Source organism: Lygodium microphyllum, chromosome 15, assembly GCF_053477565.2.
Source record: "Lygodium microphyllum isolate KBCC chromosome 15, Lygodium_microphyllum_v1.1.10, whole genome shotgun sequence".
Classification (NCBI taxonomy): Eukaryota; Viridiplantae; Streptophyta; class Polypodiopsida; order Schizaeales; family Lygodiaceae; genus Lygodium; species Lygodium microphyllum.
This window is the reverse complement of record NC_141149.1, coordinates 4,467,548-4,488,172: the sequence shown is the minus strand read 5'-3', so window position 1 is coordinate 4,488,172 and position 20,625 is coordinate 4,467,548. Positions and strand designations below refer to the sequence as shown.

The window sequence follows — 20,625 nt, the reverse complement described above, 5'->3', positions numbered from 1 at the left end:
TGGCAGAGTCATCAATCATGACTCTAACCCGTTTTCCAGCTATCAATCCATGTACTCAGTAAATCATGTGGCCCAAAAGTAGGCTGCCACAAAGAAGTTGACATACAACACTTATGTTGTATATCCATGTGCAAGACCTCTAAAGATTTATACTTTTCATGGCCCTTTAATTCTAAGGTCTGCACTACATGGATTTGTTTTTCTTTTCCCTTGCCCTTGTCCTTTCCTTTGTCTTCTCCCTTTTTCTTTTGAGGGCAATTCCAAGCAGCATGGTTAGGGGATAGGCAATTAAAACACAATTTTTCTTTTTTGGCCTTATCAAAGTCATCAGGACTTAACTTTGGCCTCATATATGGTTTCTTTTCAAAAGGTTGTTTTTTACCCTTGAAAAATGGCATTTTTCTTTTAAATTTGCCCACAAATTTTGAGGTTTCTAATTCCTTAGACTTGGGCTCCATATCAGTGAGACTGGTGAGTGTACCTGGACACGTACTATCTTCATAAATTAATGCAAATTTAATTGCCTCTTCAAGCGTCTTAGGTAAACTCCGTTTTACTTCCTTTTTACAGGCTTTATCCAGTCCCCTAATGAATCCTCTTTTTTTTTGGAATTCATCAATTCCTTCCAGTTTGAGGATTATCTCACGATATTCCTCCAGATATGTCAGTAGGGGCCGTCCCTTTTGTCTGACATAATCCCAATCTTCCCAATTTCTTTCCATTTCATTTTCAGGAAGAAATTCTTTTAAAAAGACGGATTCAAATTGAGCCCAAGTTTCAGGTATTTTATTCGCCTCCTTTAAAGTTCGCCACCACTTATATGCTTTGGGCCCCAAAGTTAAACTGGCCTCCAGTGCTTGGAGATGTGGTGGGGTATTTTTCAATTTATGTAAATCTTCCCATTTTTGGAGGAAATTAAAGATTGTATCTTTATTCCTATCTTTTTCCTCCCCGTAAAATTGAGGTGGTTTCATATCCTTTAAAACCGGATTATCCCTCAATTTATGATAAGTTTGGGGTTCTTTAGGATCTCGCATAGTCACATCTAAATCTTTCGATGAAGATGGGACATCTGAGATTTCTATCTTATTTTTATCGTTTTCCAACAATAAAGTTAACTGAGATTTTATTTCAGTAAGTGTTTGAGTTAAAAATTCCATTTGAACCCCCTGAGTTTGCACACGAGCAGAAAGATCATCAAATTGCTCTCGCGTGGCAAAAAATTCTTCCCATTGTTCTTCTTGTATGTCTGGTTCATGGGGATCTACCATAGGTTGATCCCCGGAACTAGAACTTTCCATTACCCTTTCTTTCCCTTTTTCTGCCATTAATACACTAGAATTGGAAAGCAAAAATAAGAAATTTGCATACAAGATAAAATACTTCCCTGATTTTTAATGGGAGGCTGTGGCTTCAGTCGTGTATAATATTTTTCTGTCTGTCTCACAGCAGTCGCAGTCCTATCCGTCTCAGAAGCAGTCGGATTTACCCGTCAGCAGTAATCATGACAGAATCACGTTTTTATATATATGACCCACGTCTGATGCTGGCGGCTCCACTTCTGATCTGGTTCTCGCGTATGCTGGCAGCTCCACGTTTAATCTGGTTGGTCCTCGCGACCCTGGTCCTCGCTTTTTTTTATTATTTTTCTGCCCGTAACGTAACGTTTCTGCCCGTAACATTTCTGCCGTAACGTTGAAGGTCACATTAATGTGACGTGGCGCTGAAATTCTTTTTAATTTTCTTCGACGGCCCGTCGCGTCTTCACGGCGCCTGGTTCCAGATGCTCACGCGATATGACGTAGCACTTCTTCCGTCCTTTTTTTTCTTCTCGGCCCGTCGCCTGATGCTCACGCGGCGTTACAAAAACTGACGGCCTGACTAGTGACTGACAACCTGACGAATTTCTGTTCGATTAATGATCAGAAACATAGGCTCTGATACCAATGATAGATGATGGAGAGTCCGAAAACTCCAAACGATGGAAAGCACGAGTGTGTTTATCCTCCCAACCACGCCTAGATAAGTGCTGGCCCTCAAAGCTAATCTCTTTGCCAGCCGTCAACTTCCTGGAGTCCTACTATTCCTGGACTCCCTTACTCTCTAGGCTCCCCTTAAACCCGTTCGGGCGCCCAAGAGCCCGGACGGTCATTCTCGTGCATGTTCCCCTAAATTTACCTTAATGTGACATTAAATATCCCTTTTAATGTCACATTCCACACTTATGACCTTAATGTGACATTAAATATCACTTTTAATGTCACATTAATGTCACAGGGTGTGAACACCCCCCTACAACCCTAAGGTTTAAGGGTTGTACCTTGTACTTTCAGTTTACACTCTTTTCAGTCTATTGCATTGGGTGCGCTTCACTCTCTACTATCTACTATTTTCTGTACTGAGTTTCAATCCTGCCCTCCTCTCTCACAAGCCAATAACCCATCTTAGTGGTCCAAAGCCCTCCCTAAAGAGGCAATGAGATCGGCCTTGGATATCATAGTATACAGTACATCTACAAATGTAATGCTCCTCTGTCTCTGGCTCCCATTCACAAAGCTGGCACATCCTCTCATCAGCTGCAATATGGCTCCATCGACTTGTCTCAATCATTAGTTGATGCAACAAGGTGTGGATCTGACCAATAGCAACTCGGAGTCCGTGTGACAGTTGAGCATCCATGTATCTAGGTCTCACTATGAAACCGTCATGAGAAAGCTGCAAGAAGTGAGGTTGTGAGAGAGAGAGAGAGAGAGAGAGAAAGAGAGAGAGAGAAAGAGAGAGAGAGAAAGAGAGAGAGAGAGAGAGAGATATGAAATGATATATTAACGTCTACAAAAGGTCAAAATGACCTATGAGACCATGAGCTACAATCATATGTATGATGGTACAATTGTCTGGGCAAAATATGTATATAGCACAAAGCAAAATAAGAAAGGAAACTAACTATAGCTATGTGTAAAACATAGAGCTCTATCTAGTAACAATGAGCTCCAAATGGTACAGTCTCATGTGGGTATGGAGGACCTAGCTTTAGCCCGAGCAATAACCCCCTGTATCCGCCTATGAAGGTGTCATCGGTGTTTGTACCGAGGCCTAGGGCGTTTGGATCGGCTAAGCTGAACGGCTCGATCAATCAATACTCCTTGTCTATGTGTGGACTGTGATGGTGAGAGAGGCTCTAATGCTGACTATGGCTGTAACTGTATTGAAGTCTTCTGAGTCTCCCTTGCAAAGAAGTCTGTGAGCTGCCTCTGTGAAGAGCCTCGATATCCTTGGGCAGCTGTACTCCTGAGGCGCATGTCACGAAGCCGTCGTATCTCAAGAACAAAGAGGCCAAGGCATCGCTGATCGGTACAATCCATGACTCTGGATAGTGGTCCAAATCTGTCTCTAAAGAGACAGTGGAAATGACCACGGACCTCATAATACACAGGGCAACGAAAAATATAATGATCCTCTGTCTCTGGCTCTAATTGGCATATATGGCATATGCGCTCCTTTGGTGGGATGGATCTATATTTGCCAGTCTCAATCTCTAGCTGATGTGAGGAGGTGCGCAACTGGCCAATAGTATATCTGATCCCATGGGAAAGGTGGGTGTCCATGTATCTCGGGCGAACAATAAATCCATCATCTGTAGTATGAAGGAAATGCACACGGTAGAAAGCCATCTTTGTACCTAGTTCCTGCCCTGGCATCAACCATGTCCACTTGATATCCAACTGGGTAAGATCCATCCTAATGATCTTGCGGATCTCTAACATGCTCAGATTAAGAGATGGTGCATCAAGGGAGTACTGGAAGGGGAATAACTTGTCCATGGTAAAGCCATGCAACTCAAACCAAACCGACATCTGTGCATACCAACATGAAGTATCACCCTCTTTGGCAAGCTGCCTGGAGGACTCAAGGGCCAACCGTGCATATCTGTGTCTGGGTAAGTCCCATAGGCTATGTATGTATGCGATCGATCAGGTGAGGGCCTCTACCACAATCGGTGTAGCTGCTAGCTTGGCTCTGATGATCTCATGTGGCACTAAGGCCGTACACTTAATCATCCTGGATATCATGGACACTAGGGGTTTCTCCATCGACGTCCATCCGTCAAGTGCGCCCTGATTTACTACAGTGATCAAGATTGGGCCTCCATATCTGTACTCCATAAAGTAGTGTGGATGTGAGGAGTGTATCGAAGAGCCATAGCTTGGTATGGGGTTCTTGGAATTGCACCTGTGAGCACATCCTCTCCAAACCACCTAGTGCTGTGTATCCGCAAGTCAGTCTAGTGTCTGCTGCCTCTAGCATAGAAAAGGTGGGCCCTGTGAATAAGACTCCTAGGTATGTATAAGAATCCACAAACTCCAGCTCCTCGGATCCATATGTGAATTTAGGTGCTGATCTCCTGACCCAATGTGGTGTAGTATTAAACACCATCACCTTGGTTTTACCAAGGTTCACTGAAAGCTCACTGTCCAAAGTATAGGCGTGTAGTGCATCCAAGTGTCTCTGTAGACCCTTTGGAGAGTCAGCTATCAATACAATGTCATCTGTATATAGTAGGAGAGGTATCCAAGTGCCAGCTAGTGGAGCTCCTCTATCTCCTTCCTGTGAAATATAGTCAGCAATCCTATCAATGTACAGGCCAAATAATGTCGGAGAGAGGGAGCATCCTTGCTTCACCCCAATGGTGGAGTAAATAGGTGCCGAAAGGCCCTCAGGTGTCCGGACTCTTCCCACAACTCTCATACAATGCCAAAATACCGCAACTGAGCTCTTTCGCTACTCCCATGGTATGAAATCTATTTATCAGCCTCTCTCTCAGTACTGTGTCAAAGGCTTTGCGGAAGTCGACAAAGCAGCAGTAGGTTCATCGGCCATGGGCCATTCCCTCATCAATGATTGCTTTGAGTGTGAGGATGTGATTCAATGTGGAGAAGCCTCTCCTAAAGCCAGCCTTTCCCTGTGCTCTAAGACCCCACAACTCTGCCCACTTGCTTAACTCATGCTGAAGGATGAAAGCATATAATTTGCCAATGTATGCCCAAACATGATAATCCGATAGTTACTGGGTAGAGTAGGGTCCCCTGACTTGAGGATAGGCACAATAGTGTTCATGCTCCAGTTTTCTGGTAGGCCTTCACACATGGCTCTGTTAAACATGTGAGCTAGGAATCCTGCCACCAAATCTCTAGCATGGATCAAGTGCTCGGTTACTAATCCATCGCGATCTTGTGCCTTTCCTCTGCTAAGTTTGTTAATGGCCTCTTAGACCCTACTTTCTGTAAAGAAAGTGGTGGTCTCTCGACAAGGCTCAGGTGGGTCAGGAAGAGGTGAGAGAGAGAAATAAAATGAAATAATATATTAACGTCTACAAAATGCCAAAACGACCTATGAGACCATGAGTTACAATCATGTATATGATGGTACAACTGTCTAGGAAAAATATGTATGTGCAAAGAAAAATAAGAAAGGAAACTAACTATAGCTATGTGTAAAACATAAAGCTCTATCTAGTGACAATGAGCTCCAAATGGTAGTCTCATGTGGGTATGGAGGACCTAGCTCTAGCCTGACCAATAATCCCTTGTATCCGCCTATGAAGGTGTTGTCGGTGTCTGTGCCGAGGCCTAGGATGTCTGAATCAGCTAAGTTGAACGGCTCGATCAATCAGTACTCCTTGTCTGTGTGTGGACTGTGGCGGTGAGAGAGGCTGTCGTGTGGACTGTGGCTGTAACTGTATTGAAGTCTTGTGAGTCTCCTTTGCAAAGAAGTCTGTGAGCTGCCTTTGTGAAGGGTCTCAATGTCCTGGGGCAGCTGTACACCTGAGGCGCATGTCATGAAGCCGTCGTATCTCAAGAAGAAAGAGGCTAAGGCATCGTTGATGGGTAAAATCCATGACTCTAGATAGTGGTCCAAATCCATCTCTAAAGAGACAGTGGAAACGATCATGGACCTCATAATACACTGGGCAGCGGTAAATATAATGCTTCTCTGTCTCTGGCTCTAATTGGCATATCTGGCATATGCGCTCCTCTGGTGGGATGGATCTATATCTGCCGGTCTCAATCTCTAGCTGATGTGAGGAGGTGCGCAACTGGTCAATAGTACATTTGATCCCATGGGAAAGGTGGGTGTCCATGTATCTCGGGCGAACAATAAATCCATCATATGTAGTATGAAGGAAATGCACACGGTAGAACGCCATCTTTGTCCCTAGCTCCTGCCTTTGCATCAACCATGTCCGCCTGATATCCAACTGGGTAAGATCCATCCTGATGATCTTGTGGATCTCTAACTTGCTCAGATCAAGAGATGGTGCATCAAGGGAGTACTGGAAGGGGGTAACTTGTCCATGCTAAAGCCATGCAGCTCAAACCAGGCCAATATCTGTGCATATCAACATGAAGTATTACCCTCTCTGGCAAGTTGCCTGGAGGACTCAAGGGCCAACCGTGCATATTTGTGTCTGGGTAAGTCCCATAGGCTATGTATGTATGCAACTGATCGGGTGAGGGCTGTAAAGAAAATACCCTAACACAGAAGCATAAACAGAAACCGTACGACAAAGCACAAACTGATAAAAAAACACAGTTAGGGTTAGGGTAGCTTAGAGACAATGAACACAGTGAATAAATGAAATGATATGACTACTAATAATACGATGCTCATGCAGCAAACACACCATGCAGTGAATGAATATTGAACCTCGAACTCCTGTATCTCAAGGATCAGGGCAGGGGTAATGAGCAGGAGTATGTGTCGTACTCCGAACGGATCTCGAATCGCAGCAAGGTAGCCTCCGGATGTCGAACACCAGCAAACGTAGTAGTGAGAAGCTGGATCTGATGCAGACAGTAGTGAGGAGAGAGAAAGACTAAAAATGCAGGCAGGATAACTTACAGGAGAGAGAAAGACTAAAAACGCAAGCATAACAACTTGTAGGAGAGAGAGAGACTAAAAATGTAGGTAGTAAGTGAGAGAAAGACTAAAAACGCAGGCAGGGCAGCGTGCAGGAGAGAAAACTGTCAAGGCGGCAGCTAGGGCCTGCAAACGCAACAGTTTGCTGATGTGACAGGCTGTAGGACAGTAGTGCAGATGATCAACAATCAGTTGCCAGGAAGAAACAGCAACAATCAGCATGTGGAGGGCTGGAAACAGGCGCCAGATTGTAGGGAACAGTGATGGACAGTAAGGGGTGAGATGTCCTCCACGAACAGGGTGTGGGCAGCAAGCTGATAACACTTGAAACCTGCAAAAACGAGATTGGGGGAAGAGTGGAGGGCTGGCTGCCAATTTATAGAAAATCAAGGTTCTAGATCCTCTTCCACTTAACTCTCTCGATCCGCTCCCCGTTTTAGGGTTTTGGCTAAAATAAGCCTAAAATAAGCATGTTTTGGGGCTGTTTAAGTGGCTAAGAGCAATTCTTAGCATAACACCCTCTCTCAGGCCCAAAATAGGGCGAGAAAAATAGGCCAGCCTAAATTTTGATTTACTTGAAGGTATCCCATCCCAAAGCAGCTAGGGCATCGGACAAAGGGTGCACGTCGGCTGCCCAGTGGCCTACCAAGACTACAGAGGCGATGGTTATCTTACCAAGGGAGCCCAAGTGATTACCCCAGAGAGGCCAAGGCATCGGACCAAGGGTGCTCGGCGGCTGCCCAAGGGCCTACCAAGTCCTACAAAGGCGGATGGAATCAATGGACTTTAAATAAAATAAAATAAAATTTTGAAAGTACATAAGTAATATAGGGGCAGCGGCCGATTAAGTGATAGACAAGAAAAGATAAAGAGAGTTTTAAACCCAAATCAAGCACAAAACTAGGAGATCAATCCCTCGCACTGACTAGGATAAGTGCCTAAGGAGAGATTGTGGAAAGACAAAAAAGAGAATGGTGGGCTTAGCAAGACAAGCAAAATAAGCAAGCAAGCAAGGGTAGGGAAACTGCCGTTAGGAGAACTGCCATGTGTTATGCTACCAATATGGTGGATCCTAGAGTCGACCACTCCAAAAGACCGAAAAGGGATAAATGCGCACAGATGCATGTTTACATGAACAGAATGCCAATGTATGGGGTAATGCAAAGGGAGATGCAAGATGTCATGCTAATGGAATATGCTATGCAACGGTGCCACTGGGACAATGCCCTCGCAGGAGAATTATTTACTTGTCCAAGTGTCCTTTTAGAATCAGGTCATCCTGACGGTGTGGATGAAGTTACAAATGCCCATAATACAATATAAAAGAATAAGTGAATGTAATGTCTAAAAACTGTAAGCATCATCACTGTCACGATTAAGAGTAGAAGCCGCCCCCTCTCAAACTGGAAGGGAAAGCAAGAGGGAAGTACCCTCTCCTTGTCAAGCTGAAGAAGTAGGGGAGGGTGTACCCAAGCCAATCCTGGGTAACAGGTACTGAAGAACCGGCTGGTTGACCGCTTTGGTCAAGATATCTGCAAAATTATCTGATGAAGGCACAAACTCTAGGCGAATAGTGCCTAGCTCAACCTGCTCTCTGGAAAAATGGAAGTGGACTCCCACATGCCGTGTCCGAGGTGTGATGATCGGATTGCCCGCAAGGGCAATGGCACTTTGGTTGTCGCAGTAGACAACTGTGGGAGAGTCACATGGAAAATGAAGTGCCGCCAGTAAACTCCTTAGATAGATGGCCTCGATGGTGCCATCGAAGAGAGCCCGGTACTCAGTCTCGGTCGTGGAAGCCGCCACTGTCTCTTGCTTACGATTGGACCAAGAAATGGGAGTTGTGCCCAAGGTAAAAAGGTAGCCGCCATGGGAACACCGGGTGTTAGGATCTCCTGCCCAATCAGAATCAGTCTACCCCTACAAACATAAACCAGAACCATATGTCAAGCCATAAGAAAAAGTACACCGCAAATATGCAACATACGAAGACATACAATCCAATGTGACATCCTAGGTGCTATGAAATACTGATTGAGTATGCTAACTGAGTAAGCTAAATTTGGCCTAGTGTGAATTAACCAAAGAAGTTTTCCTACAACAGAACGATAGGTGTGTGCATCGAGAAGGGCTGTCCTAGGGTATCCTTCGACAAGTGGACAATAGGATCAAGAGGCGTGGCCACTAACCGTGTTTGATCCGAAGTGGTAAGCTTACCTATCTTGTCATCAGGTATGTTGTGTATGCACGACACCCGAAGACTCTGAAGTGGAAAATAACAGGCCAAGCGCCAAAAAATACCTCATACGAGGTCTTCTAAGGAAGAGCCGCAGTCGGGCACCGGTTGAGGATATACACCGAAGTTTTAACAGCCTCAACCCAAAGACGCTTAGGAAGCTCTGCTGCGAACAGCATAGAGCGTGCCATTTCCATGACTATGCGGTTCCTACGCTCTACGACTCCATTCTGAGAGGGGGAGTTGGTAGGGGTGAGCTGGCAAGAAATCCCATGCTTCTGTAGAAACTCGGAAACTCGTGGGAGATAAACTCACCACCACTATCACTCCTCATGTACCCAACACGACGACCAGTTGAACCAGCAATACCCAAGCAGAAAAATATGTGAAAGCATCTGACTTATGCTTGAGGAAATACACCCACATGTATCGAGAATGATCATCCACTATAAAAAAGAAGTACATCGCGCCGTTCAAAGCGGCAGTGGATGTCGGCTCGCAAAGATCAACGTGAATCAATCTAACAGGCTCCTTAGCTCTATGTGTAGACTGCTGAGGAAATGGGGTACGGTGCTGCTTCCCAAGGTGATAGGCTTTACAGACATCTCGAGCTAGCTTCAGGCGTGGAAGGCCCTCAACTTGCTCACAGCGTGACAACTCATAAAGTGAGTCATAACCAAGATGCCCTAAGCGAAAATGCCAAAGACACTCATTGTGCGTAGGCTCCTGAGATGTGGCTAAGGCCTAGAAGCTATGGAACACGGAGCTCTCGGCAGTCCGCTGGGTAAGAAAATGAGTCATGTGATATAGGCCATTAGGCTGTGCCTCACCGCGAGGAATCACTAAACTAGTCCGAGAGTCAAGGACCTTGACTATGGTCGCTGTAAAGAAAACTGCTCGCCCCAACCGGCAAAGCTGTTGAACAGATAACAAGTTCACCCCAAGCTAAGGGACATGATATACATTGTCCAGCAAAGCTAGATCCGGACCCTTGTCAGTGGCAAAACTGATGCAACCTTGAGCCTGAATCTTGATCGAGGAGTTGTTTCCTACACAGACTTGCCCGGCTGCAGGGGCTCGGGTACGGAAAATATCCTCTATAGGAGTCATGTGATGTGTAGCTCCACTGCCCACAACCCAAACTAGAGCAAAGTGCTCGGTTGTGATGAGTGGGCCTTTGCAGTAACCTTGTTAGGAGGCAACTCACAGATTTGGACGAGACTCGCATCGGATACCTCTACGGAGACGATGTGGGCCTCTGCAGACCAGTCAAAAAAGCCCTCTGGAGTTGAGAATGTTGTTGACTGAGATGGCTGTGCGGTGGCAGTGTGAGTCTGACCTTTAAACTGCCCCTTGTCATCATCCTACCTCCCTTGCTAGGGGTTGCTCGATTGTGGGGCGGGGGTTTGAGATTTAGGTTTTGGTGTTGTGCATCGTGCCTTTCGTCTTCAAAATGGGCAGTCTTTTGACAATGTTGGCAATACCTATTCTTTTTAGGTACATTCTGCCACCCTGGTTGAACTTGTGACTGGGAGTTTCCTTGATTGATTTAGCTTTTGAGTTTGATTTTGATTTTGAGTGGAGGGTTCGTTTGGTTGCCCTTCCCTTGTTGCCCTTTCTCAGAATGAGCAAGAAGAGCCCCCTCTGAATAGAAATTCATAGGAAATTGATCGAACAATCGTGCGTAATGCAACAACTGACACTCAAATTCATAGAATGTAGGCATGGTAGGCTTTGAAACTATTTCTTCCACAAAATTGAAGTATTTCTTGGGGAGTTTATTCAAGAACAATGTGACTTGATCGTTAGAGGACTTGGGAGTCCCCGTAGTGGAGAATTCAGCGAGGAGATGCTAATACTCAACCAACTTGACTTTCAAGTCATCCCGATCAGTGATTTTGAAAAGCTGAAGCTCATGGTCAAGATTAATACGATGGGTCCTATCCCGAGCCGCGTAGTGGTCAGTCAAGTGTGCCCATTGCTCTGACGCTAAGTCAAAATACTGAAGCTGAGAATGAAACTCAGACAATAAGCCCTACATCAGCTCGACAATAGCGGAGGCATTTCTAGCCTTTCATGAGCGGACAACCTCATATGGAACAAATACAGGATCGGGTTGGGGTTCCAACCCCTGCATAAGATCCCATAGGTTCTGTGAGTCAAGGAAATGTCTCATCAAATTCGACTAAGTAGTAAAGTTTAACCCGTTAAAACGAGTCTTATCATTAAATGCATTCTTGGCAGAAGATGAGCTAGAACCATGAGGTGTCAGGTAGGTGGTGTAAGATGATGGTGGGAAAGATGATGGAGGTGGATGTGTCTGATAAGAGAAAGAGAGAGGGGAAAGAGGTGGGTAGGCAGGAGGCTGTGAGTGTCCAATGAGTGCCGATTGATATGGAGGCATTGAAACATGAATGTTTCCATAAGGTGCTGGTGTAGGTGGAGACACTCGGACATGGTAACCTTGTCCAAAGTGAGGTTGGGACACAGCAGGATGACTAGAAGGTCCACTAGGCAATGCCATGGAGGCAAACTGTGGAGGCAATTGATCCACACTCGGGAGAGACTGAGTGGGATACCCAGGCTGCAATGATCTCGAAAGTGTGTATGAGGTAGGTGGAACACCACCCGGCTGAGGGAAAGATGAGGTCCTAAAGGATGTGCCTATGTTTCCATAACCCCCCGGTGTGATGTGCGGTGCGACATGAGGTGTCTGAAATGGAAATGTAAATGGTGTAAATGGAAGTGGTGAAGTAGCGGAAGAATGTGGTGGGATGGGTGGGTTTTGAAAGTGAGGTGTATGAGGTGCAGATTCTTTTTGTTCATTTTTATCATTTAAAAACTGAAAATGAAACTGTGAAGATGATGATGCACCATGTAATGAAGTGAAAGGAACACCAAATTCATTCTGATTATGTGAAGTAGATGGAAAAGAAGAAAGGGCAAAAGAAGAGGTATCTAACTTTTTCTTATAATCCCCGCGACGTATGTTAACATACAAGAATTGGTCCTCAAGAGGACCTTTTCCGTAGTCAACAGACTGGATTCTTTCTTCTACATAATCTCTACCAGTATATTGCAAAACAGAAGAGGTAAAAGAAGAAGGCACAAAAGACGAATCAAAAGTACCTTGCACCGGAGAGAACGGAAGAGTTTGAAAAAATGAAAAATACTCCGTTCTCCAAGAGGGGGGCCCATCCCTAATGGAGGTCTCGACGGCTCTACAGCATCATCAGACTTAGGTGCAACATCTAAAGAGTGAAAATCATGCATACCGTCATTCAAAAGCTTTTCTTGAAGGGCAATCCTTCGGTCGAGCTCCTCAATCTTCTTTCATCGATAGGCTATGATCAGTTTATATTCTTTAGAGGTCAACTTGCATATCTTTTCTTCCATGTACTCAGATGTGTCTACCACCATGTCGGAACTTTGTGGAGAAAGCTGATCGGCCCACTCTCGCTCGGTTCTCAGCATAGGCTGTTCTGGAGACAGAATCGGTGTTGATGTGTTCGAAGTCATTTGAGCCTACTATTGTTCTTGCTTCTTGCGAAGAGATCTTAGATCAAAGGCCTAGGTTTCTCAGAGAGTACCAAGCTTTGATACCATGTAAAGAAAATACCCTAACATAGAAGTATAAACAAAAACCGTATGACAAAGCACAGACTAATAAAAGAACACAGTTAGGGTTAGGGTAACTCAAAGACAATGAACACATTGAATAAATTAAATGATATGACTACTAATAATACGATGCTCATGTAGCAAACACACTATACAATGGATGAATACTAAACCTCGAACTCTTGTATCTCAAGGATCAAGGCAGGGGTAATGAGCAGGAAAGTGTGTCGTACTCCGAACGGATCCCGAATCGCAGCAAGGCAGCCTCCGGACGTCGAACACTAGCAAACGCAGCAGTGAGAAGTTGGATCTGATGCACATAGTAGTGAGGAGAGAGAAAGACAAAACGCAGGCAAGACAAGCTGCAGGAGACAGAAAAACTGTAGCGACTGTAGTAGGAGAAAAAACTATCAGGTCGGCAGTTGGGGCCTGCAAACGCAACAATTTGCTGACATGGCAGGCTGTACGACAATAGTACAGATGATCAGCAGTCAGTCGCCAGGTAGAAACAACAACAATCAGCGTGTGGAGGGCTAGAAACAGGCGCCAGATTGTAGGGAATAGTGATGGACAGCAAGGGCTGAGATATCCTCCGCGAACGGGGTGTGGGTAGCAAGCTGATAACACCTGAAACCTGCAAAACCGAGATTGGGGGAAGAGTGGAGGGCTGGCTTCCAATTTATAGAAAATTAGGCCTCTAGATCCTCTCCCACTTAACTCTCTCGATCCGCTCCTCGTTTTAGGGTTTTGGCTAAAATAAGACTAAAATAAGCATGTTTTGGGGCTGTTTCAGTGGCTAAGAGCAATTCTTAGCACAACAAGGGCCTCTACCACAATTGGTGTAGCTGCTAGCTCCGCTTTGATGATCTCATGTGGCACTGAGGCCTTACATCTGATCATCTTGGATATCATGGACACTAGGGGTTTCTCCATCGACCTCCATCTGTCATAAGTGCGCCCTGATTTGCTAGGGTGGTCAAGACTAGGCCCCCATATTTGTACTCCATAAAGTAGTGTGGATGTGACTAGTGTATCGAAGAGCCATAGCTTGGTACGGGGTTCTTGGAATTGCACATGTGAGCACAATCTCTCCAAACCACCTAGTGCCGTGTATCCGTGAGTCGGTCTAGTGTCTGCTGCCTCTCGCATAGAAAAGGTGGGCCTTGTGAATAAGACTCCTAGATATGTATAAGAATCCACATACTCTAGCTCCTCGGATCCATATGTGAATTTAGGTGTTGATCTCCTGACCCTTTGTGGTGTAGTATTAAATACCATCACCTTGGTTTTACCAAGGTTCACTGAAAGCCCACTGTCCAAAGTATAGGAGTGTAGTGCATCCAACTGTCTTTGTAGACCCTCTGGAGAGTCAGCTATCAATACAATGTCATCTGCATACAGTAGGAGAGGTATCAAAGTGCCAGCTAGTGGAGCTCCTCTATCTCCTTCCTGTGAAATGTAGTCAACAATCCTATCAATATACAGGCCAAATAATGTCGGAGAGAGGGGGCATCCCTGCTTCACCTCAATGGTGGAGTAAATAGGTGCCGAAAGGCCCTTAGGTGTCTGGACTCTTCCCACAACTCTCATACAGTGCCAAAATACCCCAATTGAGCTCTTTCGCTACTCCTATGGTATGCAATCTATTTATCAGCTGTCTCTCGGTACTGTGTCAAAGGCTTTGCGGAAGTCCACAAAGCAGTAGTAGATCCGTCAGCCATGGGCCCTTCCCTCCTCAATGATCGCTCTGAGTATGAGGATGTGATTCAATGTAGAGAAGCCTCTTCCTGTCCCTGTGCTCTAAAGACCCACATCTCTGCCCACCTGCTTAACTCATGCTCAAGGATGGAAGTATATAATTTAGCCAATGTATGCCCAAACATGATAGTGCAATAGTTACTGGGTAGAGTAGGGTCCCCTGACTTGAGGATAGACACAATAGTGTTCATGCTCCAAATTGCTGGTAGACCTTCACATATGGCTCTGTTAAACATGTAAGCTAGGAATCCTACCACCAAATCTCTAGCATGGATCAAGTGCTCGGTTACTAATCCATCGTGATCTTGTGCCTTTCCTCTACTAAGTCTGTTAATGGCCTCTTGGACCCTACTTTCTGTAAAGAAAGTGGTGGTCTTTGGACAAGGCTCAAGTGGGTCAGGAAGAGGTGGCTGACTCTCCACAGTATAAAGACTAGCTGCATACTCCTCCCATCCAGCAGTGGACGTAATAGGTGTGGTCGGGCAATGCTCTTTGAAAAGCCTCCAAGCCTCTCTAGAGTCCTGGCTCGAGACTAACTGACATAGGTCTCGCTCCAGCTGGGCCAAGAATCTTCTCTTCTTCCATCGTGTGAGGCATCTAAAAAGTATCTGTGCTTGTCTGTGGGTAGTGGACCCCAGTGCTATCTCTCCCTGTAGCCGTGCTTTGGTCTCACGACACTCATCATCATACGGGCTGTTCCGAGGTGTCACTCTGGTGGAGGCTCTTTGTGTGGGTCGTGAGTGTGGGAAGGCTACACCTGCAGCGATGTGTAGGGCCTCACTAAACTGCTGAGTCAGCTCCTGTAATGGAATGGTGGGGTCTACATCATGTAACAATCTAAGGATCTCCGTCTCATAGGTATCCTCTGTCTCTCTGGAAAAGAGGTATCTCGGGTGCCGGTGAGCTGCATGATGGGTCAGCGTATCACTGAATTGGAGGTCGATGGTGAATGATAGGTAGGCATGATCCACTGCAACTCCGAGAAGGCGTGGGGATACTGAGAGGTCCTGGATGTGAGATATCAACATTGGTGGGGCACATAGTCTACTATGCTGGCACCGTGTCGGTCAGGATAACATGTGAAGGCGCCGGATAGGGGGTATCTAGCCAGGCCATTAAGAATGACCAACCTATGTGCTGTGTCCATCTCCACAAGGTATCTCCCGTATTCAGTGACTTCCCCCATATCCTGAGATGCTCTCCAGCTATAGCTCTGACACATCTTGCTCCTGTAGCATCTCCTCAAATGCATCAAAGAAAGACACTTGATGGGAGGCTGTCCTGGCATTAAAGTCTCCTAGTAAGATAACCTCTCCCTCCTTCGAGAATCCCCAAATATCCTCATTCAAAGCCACATATGGTGATTGCCCCTTGGGTGGGGCGTATCGGGACATCATAGGGGGAAAATAGCATATGGCAACATACAAAATACATTCCTCACCACGCACTCTCACCCATATGTATCTGGCCTGCTCATCTTTGCGGACTACCTGGATCATCTGCTGTAGCTCCTCCCTGAATAACATTGCCACTCCTCCCGACCGCCGATTACTGTGGTCTGTGCATGTCTCCTTTTTGCAAGCCGACTCCCACCTATAGCGTGTCACCCGTGGAAGTGTAGTATGTGGTCCCTAATGTGTCTCTGAGTAGAACACTATATCTCTCCCTCTAAAGGTCTCCTCAAGAGCTCCCACATCCAATCGGAGGGCTCCGTTACAGTTCGAGACTGCCACTGCAAGGCTGGTCCCATAGGTTCCATAGGTCTCACGCCGTCATTTGTGGCACCTCTCCATGATGACCACTCTCCCTCCTCTGTAGAAAGCGAGTTTGCCCTCCTCCTTGACTGCCTTAATTTTTGGCATGCACTGCCTCATGTGGGCTAGTTGGGTTGGTGTGAGATTTTCACCCAAGTGTTCCCTTCAATGTACAGCATTGAGCTAGAAAGTCTCTCCTAGCCTCCATGGTGGGCTGTAAGGCGTCTGGCGGGGTGGCTCTGTCTTTGCTAGGCTGGTAGTGTCAGTAGGGTCGGCTTTATAGAAGTCTGTCACCGGTCTCTGCGTGTGTCCTTCTGGAGGATGAGCTGGCCTCCTGTCTCGCAGTAGTGCAGTTCGGTGCCTCTTGTGCTCTAGGAGAAAAAGACCTAGGCATCTCTGGTCCTCATACTCCATGACGCGACGAAGGGGTCCAAATCCATCACGGAAGAGGCAGTGGTACCGTCCTCGTATGTCATAGTATACTGTGCATCTGCATATGTAGTGCTCCTCTGTCTCAGGCTCTCGACCACAAAGTTGGCAAGTCCTATCCTCTGCTAGGGTATTTATCCATCTACCTGTCTCCATCTGAAGCCTATGTGAGGAGGTGTGAATCTGTCCGATAGCAACCCGTACACTATGGGAGAGATGGGTGTCCATATATGCTGGCCGAATAGTGAAACCATCATCAGAGAGACACAAGAAATGACTTCTGTAGAACTCCATCCTTGATCCTAGAGGGAGTGGTGGATGGATCCATGTCCTTGCTGTCTCAATCCTCAAGATATCAGGACTGATCACCTGGTTCAGCTCTGATCGACTGAGAGAAAGTGTAGGGCAATCAAGGCTATAATCCAAAGGTTGGAAGACGGTTAATATCCAAACCATGTAGGCTCATCCAAATAGCCATCTATGAAAACCAACAGTTCTTCTCGCCTCCTGCCGCTAGTTGTCTAGATGAGGTTAGTGCCAATCTAGAGTATCTATGGTGTGGAAGTTCCCATAGTTATGTGCCAAAAGGTCACTGCCCTGAAGAGTGCCTTCGTAACTGTGGGGTGGAGGGCTTACTCCTAATCATGCATGCTATCATCATGATCAATGGCCTTTTCATGCTATCCCAACCATCATAATAACCCCTCTCTACTCCAATTTGATCAGTGAGTGGGCTAAGATGCCTGTGGTACAAGCTGCAATCCCATACCTCTGCTCCATATAGTAATGTAGGTGTGACTAGGGTGTCGAACAACCAAAGTTTGGTGCGAGGCTCCTCGAACTGTATGTGAGCACATTGACTCTCGAATGCCCCTAGTGTTGCGTATCCACGTGCCAGACGTGCCTCTGATGCCCCTCTCAACGAAAAACGTGGGCCAGACAAGGTGAATCCCAAATAGACATATTCCCTCACATGCTCCAGTGTCTCCCCCAAATGTGAACTGGTACATAGATCTAGTCACCCATGTTGCTGAAGTATTGAAAACCATGGTTTTGGTCTTCCCAAGGTTCATTGTGAGATCTTTACCTCTACAAAAGATGTGCAAAGTGTCTAGATGGCATTGCAATCCCTCCGGTGAATCTAAAATGATAACAATATCATCTGCATATAGTAGCATCGGTATCAACACCACTGCTAGGCTAGCTCTAGCTCCTCATCCTCAGTCTATGTAATTAGACACTTCATCTATGTATAGACCAAACAATGTGGGTGAAAGTGGACATCCTTGTTGCAGTCCTATGGTACTGTCAATCCTCTCTGATAGCCCCCTAGGTGCTCATACATGACATGTCACTGCCTCATATAATGCATAGACACCCCATCGTATACCCTTTGGTACTCCAATGTCCTGCAATCTCTGCATGATGCGTGTACGAGGCACTATATCAAAAGCTTTGCGAAAGTCTACAAAGCAACAATAGATCCTCTTGTCTCGGGATCGACCCTCCTCAATAATGGCTCTAAGTGTGAGAATATGGTCCAACGTGCTATATCCTCATCTGAAACCTATCTATCCTTGTGCTCTCTTGCCTTGCATTTCAGCCCACTCACTGAGTTCATGCTCCAATATAGATCCATATATCTTAGCAAAAGTATGACCAATCATGATAGTCCTGTAGTTGCTAGGAATCAAAGGATCACTAATTTTAAATAGCAGAATTTTAGTATTGTTTGACCAACTCATAGGGAAACCTTCACATATTGCTCTATTGAACATATGTGCTAATATGGGTGCTAATATGTCACAAGCATGTGAGAAATGTTCTGCTACTAGTCCATCCTCATCTTGTGCCCTCCCATTTTGTAATCTATAAATTGCATCCCTAACCATTTTCCATGTGAATAAAGATCACTGTGTTGGCCTACAAGCTTGTGGGGGCTGCATAAGTGGCTGTCCTGGCAGGTCATACAGTTATCTCCCATAGTCAAGCCAAGCATCTAGTGATGTAATCTGTATTGGGGGGACTGTCTTTCATGAAACATCTTCCATACGCTCTTGCTATCCTGCCCCAAAAATAGCTGATATTTCTCTACTTCTGCTTTTGCTAAGTAGTCTCGTTTCTTCTTCCGCACAAGGTGTTTGAAGAACGCCTTTGCTTGGCAATGTGTCTGAGTGCCTAGCTTCACTTCTCTTTGTAAGTGAGCTCGGGTGACTCTACATTCATCATCATACCAGCTATTTAAGGGAGCAATAGATCGTGTGGGTCTACATTGGGGCAAGGTGTGTGGGAATGCATACATGGCTTATCCATGTATGGCCTCTGCTAAATCCCTTGTACATTCTTCCAACGATCTACTCAGGTCCAAACTGGTCTGTAGAGAATCACTGTAGATGTGTGAGGTGTCTTTTGTAAAGTAGTATTCGGGATGTCTAGGGAGGTATGGTGTTTCATGTTTCATATATACACAAGAGAGCATGAATGTCAAAATAGCATGATTTGCTGCTATGCCAATTGGTCTCTTAGATATCTTAAAGTTTTGGATGTCTGGTATCAATGCTGGTGAGCCTATCAAGTAGTCCACACTACTTGCCCCTCCTTTGTGATTCCAACATGTCAAATTGTCAGATCCTGGCCATTGTGGTAAGATCATTAAAGATGGCTAGTCTATGTGCACTTCCCAAAGTCAATAGGTGTGCCCCATAGGTACTCACTTCTTTATCCTGGGCTCTCTTGCGTAGGCCTATTTCATCTATGTCGATCTCTTTGAACATGGCATTATCATGCATATAAAAGTCACTCTATCTATCTCCAGTGCGTACATTGAAATCTCCTACTAATAATATGTCCCCAATACTAGCATATCTCATGGTATCCTCATAAAGTGCATCAAAGGGAGATCCATCTCGTGTGGCATAGATAGAATTTGCAGGAGGAAAGTAGCATATTGCAATGAATATATCCCGTGGTCTTCCTGCATGTATCCTAATCCACAAATATCGTGCATCATCTCTTTTCATTACTTGCACTATCCCTTTGAGGTCTTCCCGGTATAGTATGGCCACACCTCTAGAACCCCTAGCGCTTCTTGGTTTTCTAGCTGCTGGACGAAATGCACTTTTCCACCTGTATCCCCGCACGTTTGGTAGTCGTCTACCTTTACATTGATGTGTTTCTGTGTACATTGCTATATCTATGTTTCGGAAGCTATCTTCAAAGTAACCAGCATCCAAGCGTAGGGCTCCATTACAATTCCATATTGACATCCAAAGTGTCTCATAGGCCTCATACCGTCATGAAGTCCTTTTGTTAGTTATGATGACTCGTCCATCCCTATAAACAACCCACTTTACCTCTTTGCGAGCCTCCAATACCTTGGCTATGTGTTCTCTGCGATGCGCTATTTGTGCTAGGGTAAGGTCCTCATCCAAATAAATCTTCTCACCCTTGAGGGCTCTCCTCTTGGAGAGGAAGGCCTTTTTTTTCTCTATGTCCCCAAAGCGAAGAATTGGAGCCTTGAACTTAAGAGTCCTCTTTCCCGAGTCTCCAAGCATTGACGATAGGTACGTTTGAAGCCCCAATTTTGTCAGCAACTGTCTTAGCATCTTCCTGTGGGCTGCTCTTCTCCTCCCATCCTACTACTCATACGTGTAAAAACCTAGCCCATGTCCTAGCCTCTTCTAGCATTCATTACTTCAATCTTGTTCACGGATTTTCCCTTATTCTTTTTTACTACCTCAATCCATGGGCTGGCTTTATCTATCCGCTTCTGTGTTGTCTTTGCCACTTCTGCCCATGAGTGAACCTCCCTTTCACATGCCTTCAGAGCCTCTTTCTCTATTTGTAGTTCTTCTTGCATGTTCATTTATTTTTTCTTAAATGTATTCAATTCTTCCGCTAGTTCTAAGA

The 20,625-nt window shown here is 45.5% G+C and overlaps 1 protein-coding gene and 3 pseudogenes across 4 annotated transcripts in view; all 4 read right to left on the bottom strand.

Annotated features, from left to right (window-relative positions):
• Positions 1-20,625, bottom strand: part of LOC148024214 (dynein regulatory complex protein 1-like) — a 202,872-nt gene that overhangs the window by 32,477 nt on the left and 149,770 nt on the right. The gene's annotated exons all lie outside the window — the stretch shown is intronic.
• Positions 3,006-4,854, bottom strand: LOC148024219 (uncharacterized; annotated as a pseudogene).
• LOC148024218 (uncharacterized) lies at positions 5,753-14,365 on the bottom strand (annotated as a pseudogene).
• LOC148024217 (uncharacterized) lies at positions 14,542-15,680 on the bottom strand (annotated as a pseudogene).